This window comes from Nerophis lumbriciformis, linkage group LG08 (assembly GCF_033978685.3).
Source record: "Nerophis lumbriciformis linkage group LG08, RoL_Nlum_v2.1, whole genome shotgun sequence".
NCBI lineage: Eukaryota > Metazoa > Chordata > Actinopteri > Syngnathiformes > Syngnathidae > Nerophis > Nerophis lumbriciformis.
In genome coordinates, this window is record NC_084555.2 from 23,487,930 (window position 1) to 23,506,170 (window position 18,241).

The window sequence follows — 18,241 nt, forward strand, 5'->3', positions numbered from 1 at the left end:
ATTAAAAAAGCTACCTGAAAATATGCTGGAAGTCATTTTTTTAACATTTGACTCTACTTTCACTTATGAATATTGTATTTTCTTACGTGGATTTGTGTGCCGTTAAAGAGGGGATACAGCGCCCTCTATGGGTACACGAGGGAACCTGCCGAGTATAATGTTGGCGTCATAATATGTATTCTAAAAGCATTTTATTACAGAAATGAGAAAGCTTTGGTGGCATGGCGACTGAGAAAACAAGTGTTGAAACAAGGCAACATAGGTAAATATACAAGCGATAAAGAACAAACGATGCTAACGTCCTTTCACATCAAAGACAGCAGTCGTTTGGAAACACAATGGCGTACTTCTGGTTACTAAATGCTAAAAGTGTAACGAAATGACGCATTCCCACGTAGTAAATGCCCACGAAGGTGTACCACCTGCACGCCGATATAGCTGCCTCCCAACTGATGGGAGCAAAGCCATGGGGGTGTGAGCGCCACGTTCATATTGTCAAAATGGTTGCTTACCGTCTCGGCACTTTACTGAGAAACCCCGTAGTGTGTGATGATAATAATCCCTTGTTTGTTGTCAGAGGACAAACGTGCTGCGGGAGAGCGGCGTGGATGTTCTGCGTGGACTGAGCTGCTCATTCAGCTGACTGCTAGTGGACGGCGAGGGACTGTCAGGTCCGTCCGCACATGCGCACCACGCCTCCATTCTTAAAGCCACCGCACTGTGGAGATGCTTGTGTGTTGACAATCACTGCTTGGATAGGAGTCATTTTCTTCATTTTCATTTGATATAGAAACATGTTTATAGAATTGATGTGATGGCGTATTCAACAACCAAAAATGTTTCACAAAAACAGATAACATTTCTACCCTCCATGTTCTGCACCCCTAGTCCTCATTTGGGTCATGGGTGTGTTGGAGCAGGTGAGAGGCAGTTAAATACCCTGGACATTAGAGGTTGGAATCTTTGGGCTCCTCACAATTTGATTCGATTTCGATTTTTGGGGTGACGATTTGATTCAGAACCGATTCTTGATCCAAGACGGACGATTCTTGTAAAATATGATTTGATACACTCTGGTAGGTGCACCACTGGTGGTATGCAGGCTCCATTTAGTGGCACGCCAAAGAATCACTTGATTAAAGTGATGTGTTATCTAATATTCAAACACAGTGTTACTGTTCAAACTGTATGTAATGTTACAGTGGCCAAAATATTAAATAGCATTGTTAAAACACCTGCCTTGTTTTTAATGAATACTTGGGCCCATTAGGCTGTTGTATTTTAATGTTAGTCATTATAGTGGTAGTTGGAGAGCCAAGTTCTTTCTGATGTGGTACTTGGCAAGAAAGTTTGAGAACCACTGGTCTATAAGGGCAGCACGGTGAAACATGGGTTAGTGCGTCTGCCTCACAATACGAAGGTCCTGGGTTCGATCCTGCGCTCGGGATCTTTCTGTGTGGAGTTTGCATGTTCTCCCCGTGACTGCGTGGGTTCCCTCCGGGTACTCCGGCGTCCTCCCACCTCCAAAGACATGCACCTGGGGATAGGTTGATTGGCAACACTAAATTGGCCCTGGTGTGTGAATGTTGTCTGTTTATCTGACAGACAACTGGTAAATACTGGGGCGGTATAGCTCAATTGGTAGAGTGACCGTGCCAGCAACTTGAGGGTTCCAGGTTTGATCCCCGCTTCTGCCATCCTAATCACTGCCGTTGTGTCCTTGGGCAAGACACTTTACCCACCTGCTCCCAGTGCCACCCACACTGGTTTAAATGTAACTTAGATATTGGGTTTCACTATGTAAACGTGCTTTGAGTCACTAGAAAAAAGCGCTATATAAATATAATTCACTTCACTTCATCTGTGTTGGCCCTGCGATGAGGTGGCGACTTGTTCAGGGTGTACCCGAATGCAGCTGAGATAGGCTCCAGCACCCCCCGCAACCCCGAAAGGGACAAGCGGTAGAAAATGGATGGATGGTCTATAGATTATAATAATACCTTTTTAAAACAGGTCACAAGCTCCTCTTGGCTGTTGACCTACGAACATGCAGTGTTGGCTTAAAAAACACATTTTAAAAAATGTATTTTAAGCATTTTATTTACAAAAATCACACATTGTTAATCAAATTGATTAAAGAAAATAGAGTAACCCCAACTCCAACCCATTCCCAGCCTTAAAAAATTTAGGATAGACATTTACAAAGTAATTTCAAACACATAGAAATAGAATACTTACAAAAAAAGGAAAAACAAAATGTATTAAGGTAACAGTTTAAATCAAGATAATATGAATATTAGTTATTTCATGTTTTTATCCAAAAATTGATTCTAAAAAAAATATAGCAAAAAATTACAAATCGATTTAGAATTGGATTAAATAAAAATCGCGATTTAGTTTTGTTTCGATATTTTTGAGCACCCCTACCTGATACTGTCACTTACTCAGTGGCCTAGTGGTTAGAGTGTCCGCCCTGAGATCGGTAGGTTGTGAGTTCAAACCCTGGCCGAGTCATACCAAAGACTATAAAAATGGGACCCATTGCCTCCCTGCTTGGCACTCAGTATCAAGGGTTGGAATTGGGGGTTAAATCACCAAAATGATTCCCGGGCGCGGCCACTGCTGCTGCCCACTGCTCCCCTCACCTCCCAGGGGGTGATCAAGGGTGATGGGTCAAATGCAGAGAATAATTTCGCCACACCTAGTGTGTGTGTGACAATCATTGGTACTTTAACTTTAACTTTAACTTTATACTGTCATTTTTGGTGGGTTTGCTTAAGGTTTAAAAAAAAAAGGGAAATTCATATTCTATATTATTGTATTCTGTTCTATTCTATTTGATATATAGAATGGCAAAACTGTTGTTAAATCAATTGACCGACTGTTCTTGCTTACCAGTGCAGCAAGGAACGTGATTCCGAGCCCGAATCTGGGCATATCTTAATTTATTTATTTTTTTATTAAAATGAAACCCCTTATTTTTCCCAGGAAATGTACCATATATTAAAATGTAAACGTTGACAGGTAATGCTCACTAAACAGGACACACATCAGTAAATAGTCAGATGAGGCTTTAAGGGTTTTTTTCTGTTTTGGTTAGGAAATGTTACATCCGTAGCGACATAATGTTTTCAGCGGCCCTAACTTTGTGGTTAATTTTGCATCAAATATCGTCGGGGGATTTGACAAACATTTTTATTGCTTGTCTGTCTGATGCTGCGTGTCAGAGGAGACATACTGTCGGCACAGCACAACATGTAAAGGAAGGAGTGGGTGGAGGGCAACTTGTGATTGGTATCTTTTACTACACAGCACCATCTTAGTTCAGCAGTCTAACACATCCCGTAACAAAGCTCTTCCTCGGTCTGGTGGTCCTACTCTGGATGCTGTGCAGCCTCCTACCTGAGGGGAGGGGATCAAAGAAAGAGTGTGCCGGGTGGGTGGAATCCTTGGTGATGCAGAGAGCTCTCTTTCTGCATCTGCTGATTTTGATTTCTTCAGACAATTTATATTCTCATTGTTACATCAAAGGTGGTAAAATAGAACAAGTATGTGACCCGGACAACATCATGTTTTTTTGGACGATTGACTTTCATCCAACATTGTACACTTCACAGATCTCATCCAACTGAGGTATTTTTGGTCTAAACCAGGGGTGTCAAACTCATTTTAGATGGGGGGCCACATGGAGAAAAATCTACTCCCAAGTGAGCCGGACTGGTAAAATCACGGCACGATAACTTAAAAATTAAGACAACTTCAGATTGTTTTCTTTGTTTAAAAATAGAACAAGCACATTCTGAAAATGTACAAATCATAATGTTGTTGGGGTTTGTTTACACTTACATGTTGCGGTTAATAGTATTCTACCTTTATTAGTCGTTATTTATACTTTCTCAATAAATTATGTGATAATGCTCATCAGTCAGCTCATTGGTGTTAATTTTCAATCTATCAAGATAAAAAAATTATATCAAAATCAAATTACAGGATATTATTTATGTAGTTTGCAAATTTTCCTCGACTGGTGCACTAACATTATGTGGTTTATTTTATTTTTTTTACATATATAGCATCATCTACAAAGATACAAATAATTGTTATTGCGACATCTAGTGGAGACATTTAGAACAGCCCGTTTTTTCATTCAAAAATGTCGGCTCATTTTTATACTTTGCTAACTCATCCCGCGGCCTGGATAAAACCTGTACGGGCCGTACGTTTGACACCGCTGGTCTAAACCATACATTAACCATACTAACCCCAAAAACTATTCATATTCACAAACCTCCTATGGACAATTAGTAACATACATGTTTTCGGAAATGGGATTTCAAAACCTTGACCTTCCGTCTGTGAGTCTGACAAGCTAACCGCTAGGCCACCATGCAAGCCTGAAAAGAGACTGGAGGAGATGTGGATGAAGAGGCAGGGCTGCAGAGCTAGCGCTGAGCGCCGGGACGGACAAGCTTCACAGTGTCTTGGCTGAATGAGCAGATATTGGACACCTCAGTCTCCTTAGACACATCCTCGCTCATCCATGCGGACTGGACACTGGCCGAGTTAGTGGGCGGCCGAGAGTGGAGTCGGCTCTCTTGGTTTCTTTGTTGGGTCTGCTCCTGTCTCTGGTCGTGCTCCCTCCACCCCAGCAGACGATGGCGTGGAACACCGTAGAGGCCACCACAGTGTATATGTTTCTTTTACTTTTTATTCATAGCTGTATGTAGAAGTGGCTGGTTGCATCAGCTCTGCTCTTTTAATGTCTTTAATGTCCTTTGATTTCTTTGATGTTTCCCTCTTACATGCATGTAAGAGGGATGTGTGCTATGGCTATGAGTTGTTTTTTCCTTTGAAAGTTTGGCTCTGTATCCTTTGATGCATTAACCTATGGTTCATCCCTCAGTTAATTTCTTTCTCTGGCGTCGTGACAGCATTTTTTCACATTTCCTTGCTGTGAAAGGAAACATCTCATCTACTTACAAGTTACAATAGCACATTTCCACATGAAATCAATGGTCCCAAGAAGTTTGCAGACTATAAATTCTTGAAGCCCCCATGTTTTCTAAGCATTTAATCCTCTGAAATATGAAGAAACCGAGTGACTGGCTGTGTTTTGATCTCCTCGCAGCACATAATCCCTCATTAATTGCAAATTCGAGGCAACCACTTTGACCTGTGGCCCAGGCCGACATCAAATCTAATTTAATGTGTTTGAGAGAAACGAAAACTCCAGCTGTGATATTTTGGTGCATGAGATCATTTATCAGCATGAAGCAGTTGAAATAAATGAGTGAAAGTTGAATGCTTGAAGTAATGATTGGTTTCCATTAAATCAGTCACACAACTTGGATTTATTGTAGTCCCAGCATTTTGTTGTCCCAGTATTGTTCCTAAAGCCCCTCATCACTGTGGTGGTTGAACATTTGTGTTTACAAACTGGCAGGGTTGATGTTTCTGTTTATATAAGAATGTGATGAGGACTTCATAGTAGGACGCAATACCATTGTGAAGCTAAAGGCATAGTCGATAACTAATTCCACTCCTGCTGATACATTTACGCAAGATACACACACTGGAGGTTTGATGACATGGCCTGTGGACAAATTCTACAGCTACAGAGAGGAAAAGTGCATTTATCGTAGCAAGTATATTTCTGTTTCTGATCAATTTCACTGACTGTCTTCCTCCAACTGCGTCTCCCAGCCTTTATTAAAATCAAATGACAAGACTGGCCTTTTGAAAAAGGAAACTAAACTGACAAATGGACAATTTTTTAAATTGTAATGATTTATAGGGCTATAGTTGCAGCATCACCATGACATTTCCTGGATGTTTCAGCCTGCTGTGACCAGTCAACTTTCATAATATGACGAAGTAATAATATAGCTAAGGGGAATGGAAGAAGGCAGCATTATGACAGCTAACCTCAAATAATTCTTAGTGCGTGCAAAAGCTATTAAAACATTCCATCATTACATGCTGCATATATTTCATACACTATATATTGCATCACTCACATTGCAGTAAACATATTCATTAAAGTATATGTTCTCACAATACTAGACATAAAAGAGTGTTTACAGCTTTTATTGCACATGACATTTCTATGGTTCAGTACTCAAACAGTACGGTGGAGTAGTGGTTAGCACATTTGCCTCACAGTTAGGAGATCGGAGCTCAAATCTCCACTGGATCTCTGTGTGGAATGTCACCATGAATGATTATTTGAGGCGCGACTATGAATTTGATCCACTGACAAAAATGCGAGTGTCAACGCAAAACCCAAAGGATAGCGCCCAGATGGCCAACATTTCATCATATTTTCTGCATATCTCTTTTCTGTATTTCTACTGAAAATTAATTTTGTAGCCGTTTCCAGTATTATCAATTGGTTTCTGAGTAATTGGTAGACAACTATCTGTACTTGGAACGCTTCCTTTCCATTGCATTATGTGCCCATGGAAACACTAACTTCCCTCCACATACATGTTATCATGCTCCGACCTGTGCTGTTTTGCAACGTTGAACTAGCAACACACATCTATAATATGTACCACCTTTTCTGTTATCTAGAATCGCAATCTAGACCCAATTTTTTTAATTTTTTAATTTTATTTTTTTTGTCCAGCTTCTCAGCAAATCATATAGTTGATGTAGATGCCCATATCGGCTGTTCAGATTTACTTTACAAAAGATAAGTGTAGGATACTTCTCTTGTTGCTTTATTTGTATTTGACTTTATTAAATGGATTTATATTATATAAATATACATAATATGTTATATTATATTATCATTTGGTGCAGCCGGGAGGGGATAGAAAGAGAAAAAAAGGAAGACAGAGGGGGAAATTGTGGGGACAAGAGGGGGATAAAACAGAGAGACAAAAACAACAACAGCAAACACAACAACAACAACAATAGAGCAACATCAGCAAATACGATAAGTACAAATATGATGGTAAAAGTGATAGCAAAGAAGCAATTAGCGAAATAAATATTAATACAGAAATGACAATGAGCATTATTACACTTCAGAAATACAAATACCAATAGAAATAGCGCTATTGATAATGAACAATACCAATAGTTTACCTCTATTATCAACAATACTGTTGTTCAAATGCAACAATACATATACGTAACAATAACTAAAGATACAAAATAATGCAGAAAACTGGAGGGGAAGAAAGAGAAGCAACCAATATTAACCTTGTATATTGTTATAGTAACAATAGGTTAAGCTTTGTCAGTGTGCCATGTGTTATCCAGTTTACCCTAGGGCAAAAACCCTCGGGTAAATCAGGTAGGTTTTGCACAATAGTGTCATGTCTGTGTGACCATGTTTTGTATTAGTCATGTTTTGTTTTGTTTAGTTATTGGACTCTTTAGTTTCTGGCTTTTCACTCCCTTGTCTTGTTTCCATGATTACCCATTAGTTTCACCTGTTCCACGTTTGGACTCATTGCGCACTCTTGTTTGTCACCATAGCAACCCATTAGTTTTCACCTGTCACGTCACGCACCTGTTTCACGTTTTGAGTCACGCACTTGTTTTCGTTAATCATGTCTGTAGTATTTAAGTTCATTGTTTTCAGTTTGTCTTTCTGGCGACATCCCGGATTCATACCCCTGTCACACTCTTACCTCTGCGCACTTCATAGTCTATGCCAAGTAAGTTTTTTTGTTTGTTTATTAATGCCACAGTTAGTGTTTTTGTTTAATTGTTCACAGTTTCTGCCTATGTGCAAGTTTTGTTTTCAATAGCCTAGTTTTGTACCTCCGCCATTGTGCGCGCTTTTCGTTTGTTCCTTTTTGATATATTGTGTTAAAATAAATCATGTATTCACCTTCACGCCATGTCTGGTCCAAATCACTTGCACCTCGGGAGAACAAACCACGCCAAAGTCCCAGTCGTGACAAATAGGTCCCATTTAAGAGACGCAATCATAGCTTTAGTCGATCTTCTTTGCCTGCGCTATAAAGTTTGCACGTGATTTAGTCCACTGAAACCTTTAGTAGATCAGGCCCATCCTACGCAATATGAAAATGCCTCTGGTCTTCTCTAGGTGATGTTAGCAGACTGATGCAGCCCCGCCCACATCTTGGAGCTAAATGTGGCAGTTACAAAATGTGCTGAAACTCAATAGAAAACAAGTCTAAAATCCCTAATAAGTTAATTTTAGCCAGACTGAAAATGACAAGTTGAAACAAATCCCAAAGCCCTGTGATTGGTTGGAGACTAGTCGTGAGTGGGTACCATTTGCCTGAAATCAGCTGGGATAGGCTCCAACTGATACATGTGGTATAGAAAATAGATGGATAGATGGATGTATGAAAAAGATTCAAGTGAGTACCAAGACAATTGTGTCTTGCATACAATGAATCAAGCATAGAAGCTTTAGCAGCAAAGTGTTTGGGACTGCATGAATACTGGCAGCACTGGAAGGTCCCCATTTTTAAATTCCAACACGCATTACTACATTCTGAAGCAGAGCATTGTGCCATTTATTTACAAACTGGGCTGGATGGCACTTTTCCAATGTGATCATGAGCCTAAACCCACTTCCAAGATGACAAGTGCATTGCTGAAGATGAAGCTGAAGGTGTCAGTCAGTCAGTTTCAGTTTATTTCCAACAAGCAAACAATACAATTACAATGTAATTCATCACATATGTCCAGCTGTTTCATCAGAGCATTGTTTTTCAACCTTTTCTGAGCCAAGGCACATTTTTTTCATTGAAAAAATTCTGAGGGACACCACCAGCAGAAAACATAAAAAAGTGAAACCCAGTAGCCAATATTGACAATTAAAAGTCGTTCTCGTAATTGTTGGATATTAATTCAAACCATAACCAACCATGCATCACTATAGCTCTTGTCTCAAAGTAGGTGTACTGTCACGATCTGTCACATCACGCCGTGACTTATTTTGAGTTTTTTGGTGTTTTCCTGTGTGTAGTGTTTTAGTTCTTGCACTCCTGTTTCAGTGGCTTGTCCTCTTCTGTTGGTATTTTCCTGTAGCAGTTTCATGTCTTCCTTGAAAGCTATTCCCCGCACCTGCTTTGTTTCCCCAATCAAGACTATTTAAGTTGTGCTAACGCAATCCTTCTTATTTGGGACATTGTTGATTGTCATGTCATGTACGGATGTACTTTGTGGATGCCGTCTGCTCAACACGCTGTAAGTCTTTGCTGTTGTCCAGCATTCTGTTTTTGTTTACTTTGCGGCCAGTTCAGTTTTAGTTTCGTTTTGCTTCAATGCCTTTTCTTGGGGGCACTCGCCTTTTGTTTATTTTTGGTTTAAGCGTTAGATACCTTTTTATCTACATGCTGCCTCCCTCATATTGTGATCACGACAAACCATGTTCCCGACATCCACAAAGCAATTAACTACATGCTGCCACCTACTGATATATGGAAGAGTATTACACGGTTACTCTGCCGAGCTCTAGACAGCAACGACACTCAACAACGGCACATTGGGGATTGTAGCTGTTGCTGAGAGTTTGCATGTTTTAAATATGTGTCATAAATAAAAAAATATTAATAAATAAGTTAATGATGCAGAGTTATAAAATATTATTAGAAAATGTGTGATTGTAAAATCTCCTGAGCAAAATGTAAATGTATTGAGTTAATTGTGTTGCAAAGCGGAACGATTGTTGTGATGTTGCGACCCCACGGACAGTAAATAAGGCAGAACATGCAAGAGGGGAGGGTGCTTGAGCACGTTGTCTTCAGCTCCTCAAAAGATTTAAGTGTATTCGATGATTTGTGCAAAACTTCAAGCAAGTGATTATTAGAACCTCTTTTCGTTACAAGCAGCCAACGAGGTATTGTATTTTTGTAATTTAATTTCTTTCTGAGTGTTTATTGATGTGAAATCAAAGTCTGATGTATTGTACTGTATTTTGTAAGTTCTCACGGCGTGTTGGCGTGGATGGTGTGTGCAGCAAGAAGGAGGAGTCAGGGATTATAATTACTGGTTTTGCAAAAAATATTTTTAACCCAATTAGGTGAAATTACATAATCTCCCACAGCACACCAGACTGTATCTCACGGCATACTAGTGTGCCGCGGCACAGTGGTTGAAAAACACCACATTAGAGCATGTCCATGACCTTATCCCAATAGCCACCTGTAGACAAGTTAAATCCTGAATCATTTCATTAGATACAAGATAAAACATCAACAATATATTTGATTTATCTACAATTATATGAGAATCTAAAAAAGTTTAAACGGTGTTTATTGCACACATAAGGAGTACCAAACGTACATAAGACATTGTACTCTAGTAAGACTTTCCTAGAGCAAATATGTTGGTGTTGAAAGACAGCAGTGCTGCCCAGTGAACCAGCGAGTTAGCATGTCAAACATAAGCCGACATTTTCCAGTGAAGACCAGTGGTTTTGCCCCTGGGAGAAAACCGAGCAAGTATTAATCCCTTTAATTTCAACAAAACCATATGGAGGTTGAATCTATAATCCAGATAAAATGTTACAGATAACTTAGATTTATGTCAGAAAATGACATCCCAAACTCAGTGAATTAGTTTTGGCAAAACACATTGCCATATATGTTCTTTGCGGAATTAAGGCAACCTGAACTCTTGTTGAGTTTCCTATTGTTTGGAGCAGACACAAGTGACATATCATATCATTTAATGGAACCACTATGTCACAGTGAGCAGTGTCCTCAGAGTGACACCACCGCAAATGAACTGTTTTTCCACTGAAGTCAGTAAGTGGGGAAATCTGTCCGGGGCTTAGCGTCACTCCAGGTTTTTACACTGACCTCAGAGGAACTAGTGGTGAATCGACCAAGGCAAAACCACCATGGAAGTACAGTTCTGCAAAAGTCACTGTTGGACTGCTGGGGTCCATGTGAGGGAAAGGCATTGGTGTGTCCAGGCTGTACAATTAAGTGCACCTCAAATCATTTGCAACTGGATCATGTTTGTACTCGTGCTCGGTGTACGCAGAAAGCCAAGAATAACAATGAGTTGCATCAATCAGACAAGTGCCAGACCGTTTAAAGATCTGTCCTGATTTTTATGTGAAAAGGTCTAGTCAACACCTTGTGTTCTCAGGGGTGTCTGGGAGGGCAGCAAGACTTCTAACTGATTTTACAGACATGTCCATGCAGAACGCTGGACCACACACAAGTAGATGCAGTCAGTAAGGTACAGTAAGTGATACAGAAAGGATATTGGCATGAAATTCCCAAACGTCAAGTAACCATCTACTGTGGATAAGAGAATGGGCATGATGAAAGTTGAATTGAGATGCGTTTAAAAAGTCAACTAATAAGGTTTTTTTGTTTGAAATGGTGATAGTGTCGGCATGTCAGCCAACAGATTGCCATGTGCTAGCCCTACAGCATAAGCCAACACAGCAACAGTGGCTGCCTAAAGGATTGATTATGATATAACAGCAAAAACCCAATCTATAAAAAAATACAATACAATGGAACCTCAAAGGTCAAATGGAAATAACAATAGTTCAGTCCCATCATGGAAACGTTTTAAGTGTACAGGCATTTTTTTTGTTAGGTATAAGTAAATACAATACTAAAAGTCCTACAAATGTAAACTAAAGCAATCGATGCTAGCTTTAAAGGTGTAATGCAAATGTTAAATAGGATTTGCCTCTACACTTTTTACTTTTGAAAAAGACGAGAAAAAATGGTCAATTAATAACGTAAAATCAATTCTTAAATATGTGTCCGTTAATGTGACGTATTGGGTTAGCCTGTTAGTTGAGGCATTACCATCATCCAAAGTGGGTCTGTTAAGCAGTGTCCAACAACTCCACTGTACACTATTAAAACTGACTTGAGCCAGACAACCATTGAAACCGCCCACATGAAACAATCCTAGTAGTCAGCATAAACTGGCGTTCAGATTTCTCCCTTACACATGTGTCAACCCTACAGACGCATGTCTTTGTACAAACAAACACCAAGAACTTTTTCAGCATAATTCCCGATGGTTCAGTTACAGGAACCAGATGCTTGATATTGCCTTATTATTCCTTGGGTCAAAGTGATGGCAGCAATCATGTTGTCATGGGGTGCTTGCTGTGGTCTTCTGATCTAATGATTATTTGTCTGTGGTAGAACAACATACCAAAACGTGGATCCAATAAGAAATGACCAATCTTCAATAAACGTTCATAGATTGTTTTTATGACATAAATGATGATATCCGATATAAGGTCGTTCATAAAATTTTGGGGTATTTCAAATATTTTAGTTAATTTGGTGCATGGTCACTCTGGCACATAGCCTGGAAACTGTAACTACACATATGAATGGTGCAGTCTTTGCCAAAAAAAAGACAAAAAAAAATCACAAAATACAATTACAATGTAATATTTTTGAGGGCAATTTTTGATTTGCTAAAAAATGCAAACCTGCATAAACAATTCCATTCTTATTCTTATTCTTCATACTTATGGCTTTAAAGGGCCCTCCCATCATCGGCGGTCACTCGTGGTCGAGTATGACTGTCCTCCTTCCTGGTCCTTGTGGGTCTTCAGGTGGGCGTGTAGGCCGATTCTGGGGCAATGTAGACAAGGGAATGTAGTGGTGGTGGGTTTGGGTTGGGCCTGTTTGGTGGATGCTCTCTCCTTTCTTAGTCTGCGCTTGTCTTGTGCAGCATGGCGGAGGTCGTCATTATATTGTGCGGCACCCTCACGGACAAGGTTTCTCCACATCGTCCTGTCTGTTGCCTTGACTTCCCAAGACTTAAGGTCTATGCGACACTTTGTCAGGTTTGCCTTGATGTTATCCTTAAATCTCTTCTTTTGACCTCCCGGGGCCCGTTTCCCTTCAACAAGCTGGGAATAAAGGACTTGTTTTGGGAGGCAAGAGTCAGGCATGCGGACTACATGGCCAGTCCATCTGAGTTGGTTTTGGGCTATCGTGGCAGTGATGGTGAGCAAGCCAGCCTCCTCCAGGACGCTGCTGTTGGTGCGTCGGTCCTCCCAGCTGATCCTGAGGATTTTTCTGAGACATCTATGATGATAGGTCTCGAGTGCCTTTAAGTGCCTGCTGTAGGTGGTCCAAGCTTCTGACCCATACAGAAGAGTGGGGAGCACGACTGCTTTGTAGACCAGGATTTTGGTCTTTGCTTGGAGGTCACGGTTCTCGAAGACTCGCTTCCTCAGCCTTGAGAAGGCCCCACTGGCACAGCTGAAGCGGTGGTGAATTTCATCGTCAATGACAGCTTTAGATGACAGGAGGCTCCCGAGATATGGTAAGTGGTCCACATTTTCCAGTCGGATTTTGTCAATTGAGAGGTTTGGGGGCAGGACAGGTGCACTACTGTTTGGTGGTGATTGGTGGAGGATTTGGGTTTTCTTTATATTGATGGCAAGACCAAGCTGTTTGTATGCCTTCGCAAAAGCAGACAGAGTGCACTGTAGGTCCTCTTCTGAGAGGGCTACGAGGGCATTATCGTCTGCATACAGACCTTTAGCCCTGAAACGGTTGATGTTGAGGAGTTGACCGTCGGCTCTGTACATTATTTCGACTCCCTGGGGCAGATGTATGTCTGTGAGATGGAGGATAGTAGCAACAAAAATAGAAAATAGTGTTGGAGCGATGACACATCCCTGTTTTACACCTGTGTCTACCCTAAAGGGTTCCGTTTCATCTCCACTGCCACTGAGCACTGTGGCTGACATGTTGTCATGCAGTAGTCTCAGTACCCGGATGTATTTATCTGGGCAGCCAATCTTGGACAGAACCAGCCAGAGGGCCTGACGGTTAACCGAGTCGAAGGCTTTGGTGAGGTCTATGAAGGCCATGTATAGTGATTGGTTTTGTTCCCGGCATTTTTCTTGCAGTTGTCGTGCGATGAAAATCATGTCTGTGGTGCCTCTGCTTGGGCGAAATCCACTCTGAGACTCAGGAAGCACGCTTTCTGACAGGGGGGTGAGTCTGTTGGCCAAAACCCGAGCGAGGGCTTTCCCTATGGTGGACAGGAGAGAGATGCCACGGTAATTAAAGGGCCCTATAATGGTATTGACAAGCATGGCATATATTTCATAGTTCTGGACATAAAAATTATGTCTACAGGTAAAAGTCCCCCCCATATAGACACAGTAGTGATGTTAGAGTTTCAGCACATTTCGGTACAGCCTGTTGACGTCACCTACAAAAGTCAATTTCATATTGAGTAGTATGTGTTTTGGTGGCATCTTCATCCTGAATCACTACATTTTATTCATTGGTGCAGGTTGTAGCAATGCATGCAGCCTGCAAATAATAGGAATAATGGACCACTCCACTCAAACTGACCTACGCAAAATGTGACGGACCAAGCGAGAGGAGTGTATTTTGCAGCCATCATTTTAATGATTCCGACTTTGTAGAAAAACGGTTTCCGTTGGTGTTTGTATTGAAAAAATGTGAAACACAAGCAAAATGTGATCCCAAAAATCACAAGCATCCGTGAGGAAAGAAAGACAGAGTCAGAACCTGTGGAAAAACAGGGAAAGAAGAGCAAAGAATCAAGAGAAGAACAAAAGTAAGAAAGTAAGCCACTAATATTATTATCTGCGTCCTCGTCTACTGATGTGTTCCTCAAGATGCTTGCTGAAAGAGCATGAGGAAACACAGGCTTTGGTGCCTATGGAAGACGAGATGGAAGAGCGGGGATGTCTGGAAAGGGCAATTCTTTTGTTAGTCATATCAGTTCTAAAGTAATCATGGACCAGGGTGACAAAAACATTAACATAATAATTTTGCATGCCTTTATCCACAGTGTCTAGGTGGGGGAATGTGGTACCAGTTCTGTAGATGATATCAAACCAAGAGGGTGCGGCAAATGAGTCTGGTGATGGAAAGGAGGCGTTCCAAGTACAGTTAGTTATCTACTCATTACTCAAAAACTAATTGATATTATGGATAATGACTGTCGGATTAATTTTCAGGAGCAACAATTACATTAAAATAAGTTTTTATTGAAATTTTGGTCATCTGGACAGCTTCTTCAAATTGTCAAAAGTTTCAATTTACTGTAATTTTAATGATTGTACATTTCCATAAATAACAGTAGTGTGTTTTTTAAAAAATAAACTAAAAAATACTTTCCACCGGTTTTCACCAAGACACTAAATGTGATTTGATTATGTGTGCAGTAGATCATTGATTAATGAATGTGCTAAAATGCCACATTGTTGCGCATCAGCCAGCAAACATAAAAACTATTTAAATCCCTTATTTCCTGCTTAGAGTTCTTCTCATGAGTCATTCTGGAATTATTACCCTTACATGATGCCTCAAATAAAACCAGAGGTAGCTTGTTTTTTTCCCTGAAAAACAAAAGCGTGAACTATTTTTCCTTGTTTTTATTGGGTGATTTTTAACACAAATAATCTGGGGTTTGGCATCTCGCTTAGTATCTGCCAGAAATGATGATCCCTACCTGAAACAAAGTTTACTTAAAAAAAAAAAGAGTTTTGCTTACCGTAATTAGTTAATGGCTGATTTATCGTGTCAGTACATTTTATTTGATAGCTTGATGGTTTATATGCTGGGAAGTGTTTTGTGGGTGATAATTTATGAAGCCTGTATTTATTCAAGAATGTGTTCGTCTGAGATTTTTTTGCAATGAAAATAATTTTGCCTCTTTAGTGTATTTCTCATTAAAACATACCTTTACACACCGGCTAACAGCATGATCCCATAAAACATCATTATTTTTGTTAACACTTGGAAAATATAATAAGAATTAAGTGTCATGTTTGAAGATGTGTTGACACAGTTCCTCTCCGGTCCTGAAGAAGTCCGCTTGGCCTTGGCAAGATATTGGCGTAACACAACCTGCAGCCGGCAAAACGTTAAATATAAGCACGAGAGCTTGTGCGTTACATTATGTTTTTTTTTTACTTACTGCCTCATTTTGAATGACACTTTTTCTATTATAATATTTCATTTAGATTACTTCATAGCTGTGGCAGCATGGTGAAACAGGGGTTAGTGCGTGTGCCTCACAATACGAAGATCCTGGATTTGATCAAGGGTTTGGGGTCTTTCTGTGTGGAGTTTGCATGTTCTCCTCGTGGCTGTGTGGGTTCACTTCGGCTTCCTCCCACCTCCAAAGACATGCACCTGGGGATAAAGTTAAAGTAAGTTAAAGTACCACTGATAGTCACACACACACTAGGTGTGGGGAAGTTAACCTCTGCATTTGACCCATCTCCTTGTTACACCCCCTGGGAGGTGAGGGGAGCAGTGAGCAGCAGCGGTAGCCGTGCTAGGGAATAATTTTCAATCAATCAATAAATCAATGTTTACTTATATAGCCCTAAATCACGAGTGTCTCAAAGGGCTGCACAAGCCACAACGACATCCTCGGCTCAGATCCCACATCAGGGCAAGAAAAAACTCAACCCAATGGGATAACAATGAGAAACCTTGGAGGGGACCGCAGATGTGGGGACGCCCCACAGGGCGACCGGTGCAATGGACGTCGAGTGGATCTAGCATAATATTGTGAGAGTCTAGTCCATAGTGGCTCTAACATAATAGTGAGAGTCCAGACCATAGTGGGGCCAGCAGAAGACCATCCCGAGCGGAGACAGGTCAGCAGCGCAGAGACGTTCCTAACTGATGCACAGACGAGTGGTCCACCCCGGGTCCCGACGCTGGACAGCCAGAGCTTCATCCGTGGCCACCGAACCTGTGCCCCCCCCTCCACGAAGGAGAGGGGGGGAAAACAGAAAAGAAACAGCAGATCAACTGGTCTAAAAGGGGGTCTATTTAAAGGCTAGAGTATACAAATTAGTTTTAAGATGGGATTTTGGTGATTTAGGTTGATTGGCAACACTAAATTGGTCCTAGTGTGTGAATGTGAGTGTGAATGTTGTCTGTCTATCTTTGTTGGCCCTGCGATGAGGTGGCGACTTGTCCAGGGTGTACACTGCCTTCTGTCAGGACTTGGACTATGGTGTGGTTTGTTTTCCCGTGGTGCAAAGCGACTGGACCGGACACGACGTGAAGGTAATGACATCTTTTAATTTTTCTATCAAAAGGTGAAAACAAAAGGCGCGCACAAGGCGGGGAACAAACTTGGCTAATAAAACAAAACTAGCACAGAGGCTTAACTATGGACATATAACAAAACTTGCAAACTATGGCATGAATAAAGAAAACTTACTTGGAACGAGAAAAGAGTATGAAAAAGAGCAGCATGGATCATCAGCATGAATAACAAGGGTGTGTAGAGGGTGATGTCGCCAGACAGACTGCCTGGCAACTGGAAGCTTAAATAATACCGACATGATTAGTGACAGGTGCGCGAGTGCAAAACGTGAGACAGGTGAAACTAATGGTTGCTATGGTGACAAAACAAGGGAGTGAAAAAGCAGGAACTAAGTGTCCAAAACCCAAACAGAACATAACTTAAACAAAACATGATCACAGACATGACACCTTCTGCCCAAGTGCAGCTGGGATAGGCTCCAGCACCCCTGCAACCCAGAGAGGGACAAGCCGTAGAAAATGGATGGATGGATGGTTCATAGCTGTTTTAAATTTTGTACTCAGACGTTACTCAGTTTTTTTTGTCTCGCCAACCGAATTGTTTCCTGTGATTTATAACATCTCCTCCAGAGGCATAATCCAAACAGCTGACCCGGCCCTGCTCTTTGACATAACCCAGAGGCCCTCTTTTGTCCCACGGAACTGCATGCTCTGCTGGTTTTGGTTGCGGATATCTGCTCCCTCATCTATCTCTGCGTAGCCTCTCAATGATGTCGTGTGAAGTGAAGCGAGAACAAGTGAAGGTCAACTCCAACTTCCACATTAGCTTTCTCCACTAAAAGGATGGGCTCTCTGTTGTAATTGCCCCTTGTCTACCGCTTCCTTTCTCCTTTTCCTGGAATGTAATAGGATGAGTACACCAGACATATCAAGAGCTATAAAGACCAGTTCCAGCAACAATTTAATTAGGGCTGTCACAATTAATGCTTTAATGCTGGTTAATCCGTCATCATTATTAATATAGAGGTGTTTAATAAACACATATTCTCATGACTTAGTAAAATATTTCCTTGTGTTTTGTGTTTGTTTCTGCGTCAGGGCTCCTTCCTCCCTGTTTTTTTCCACTTCCTGTTTGCTTCCTCTTCCACAACCCAGTCTGTCTGGAGCGCTGATTAACACATCTGTCTATGTTTGGTGATCAGAGGACTCATTGGGGACAATCACAAATTAGAGGGGTGTATTTGCCA

General features: G+C 41.0%; 1 protein-coding gene across 2 annotated transcripts in view; it reads right to left on the minus strand.

The window, feature by feature from the left end:
• Positions 1-699, minus strand: part of daam2 (dishevelled associated activator of morphogenesis 2) — a 166,739-nt gene extending 166,040 nt beyond the window's left edge. Inside the window, exon 1 of one of the 2 annotated variants that reach the window (XM_061968499.2) lies at positions 513-699. The gene's annotated coding sequence lies outside the window, so the exon portion shown is untranslated. The remainder of the gene's footprint in view (positions 1-512) is intronic. The other variant, XM_061968494.2, reaches the window with a different exon arrangement.
• Positions 700-18,241: the final 17,542 nt, after the last annotated feature.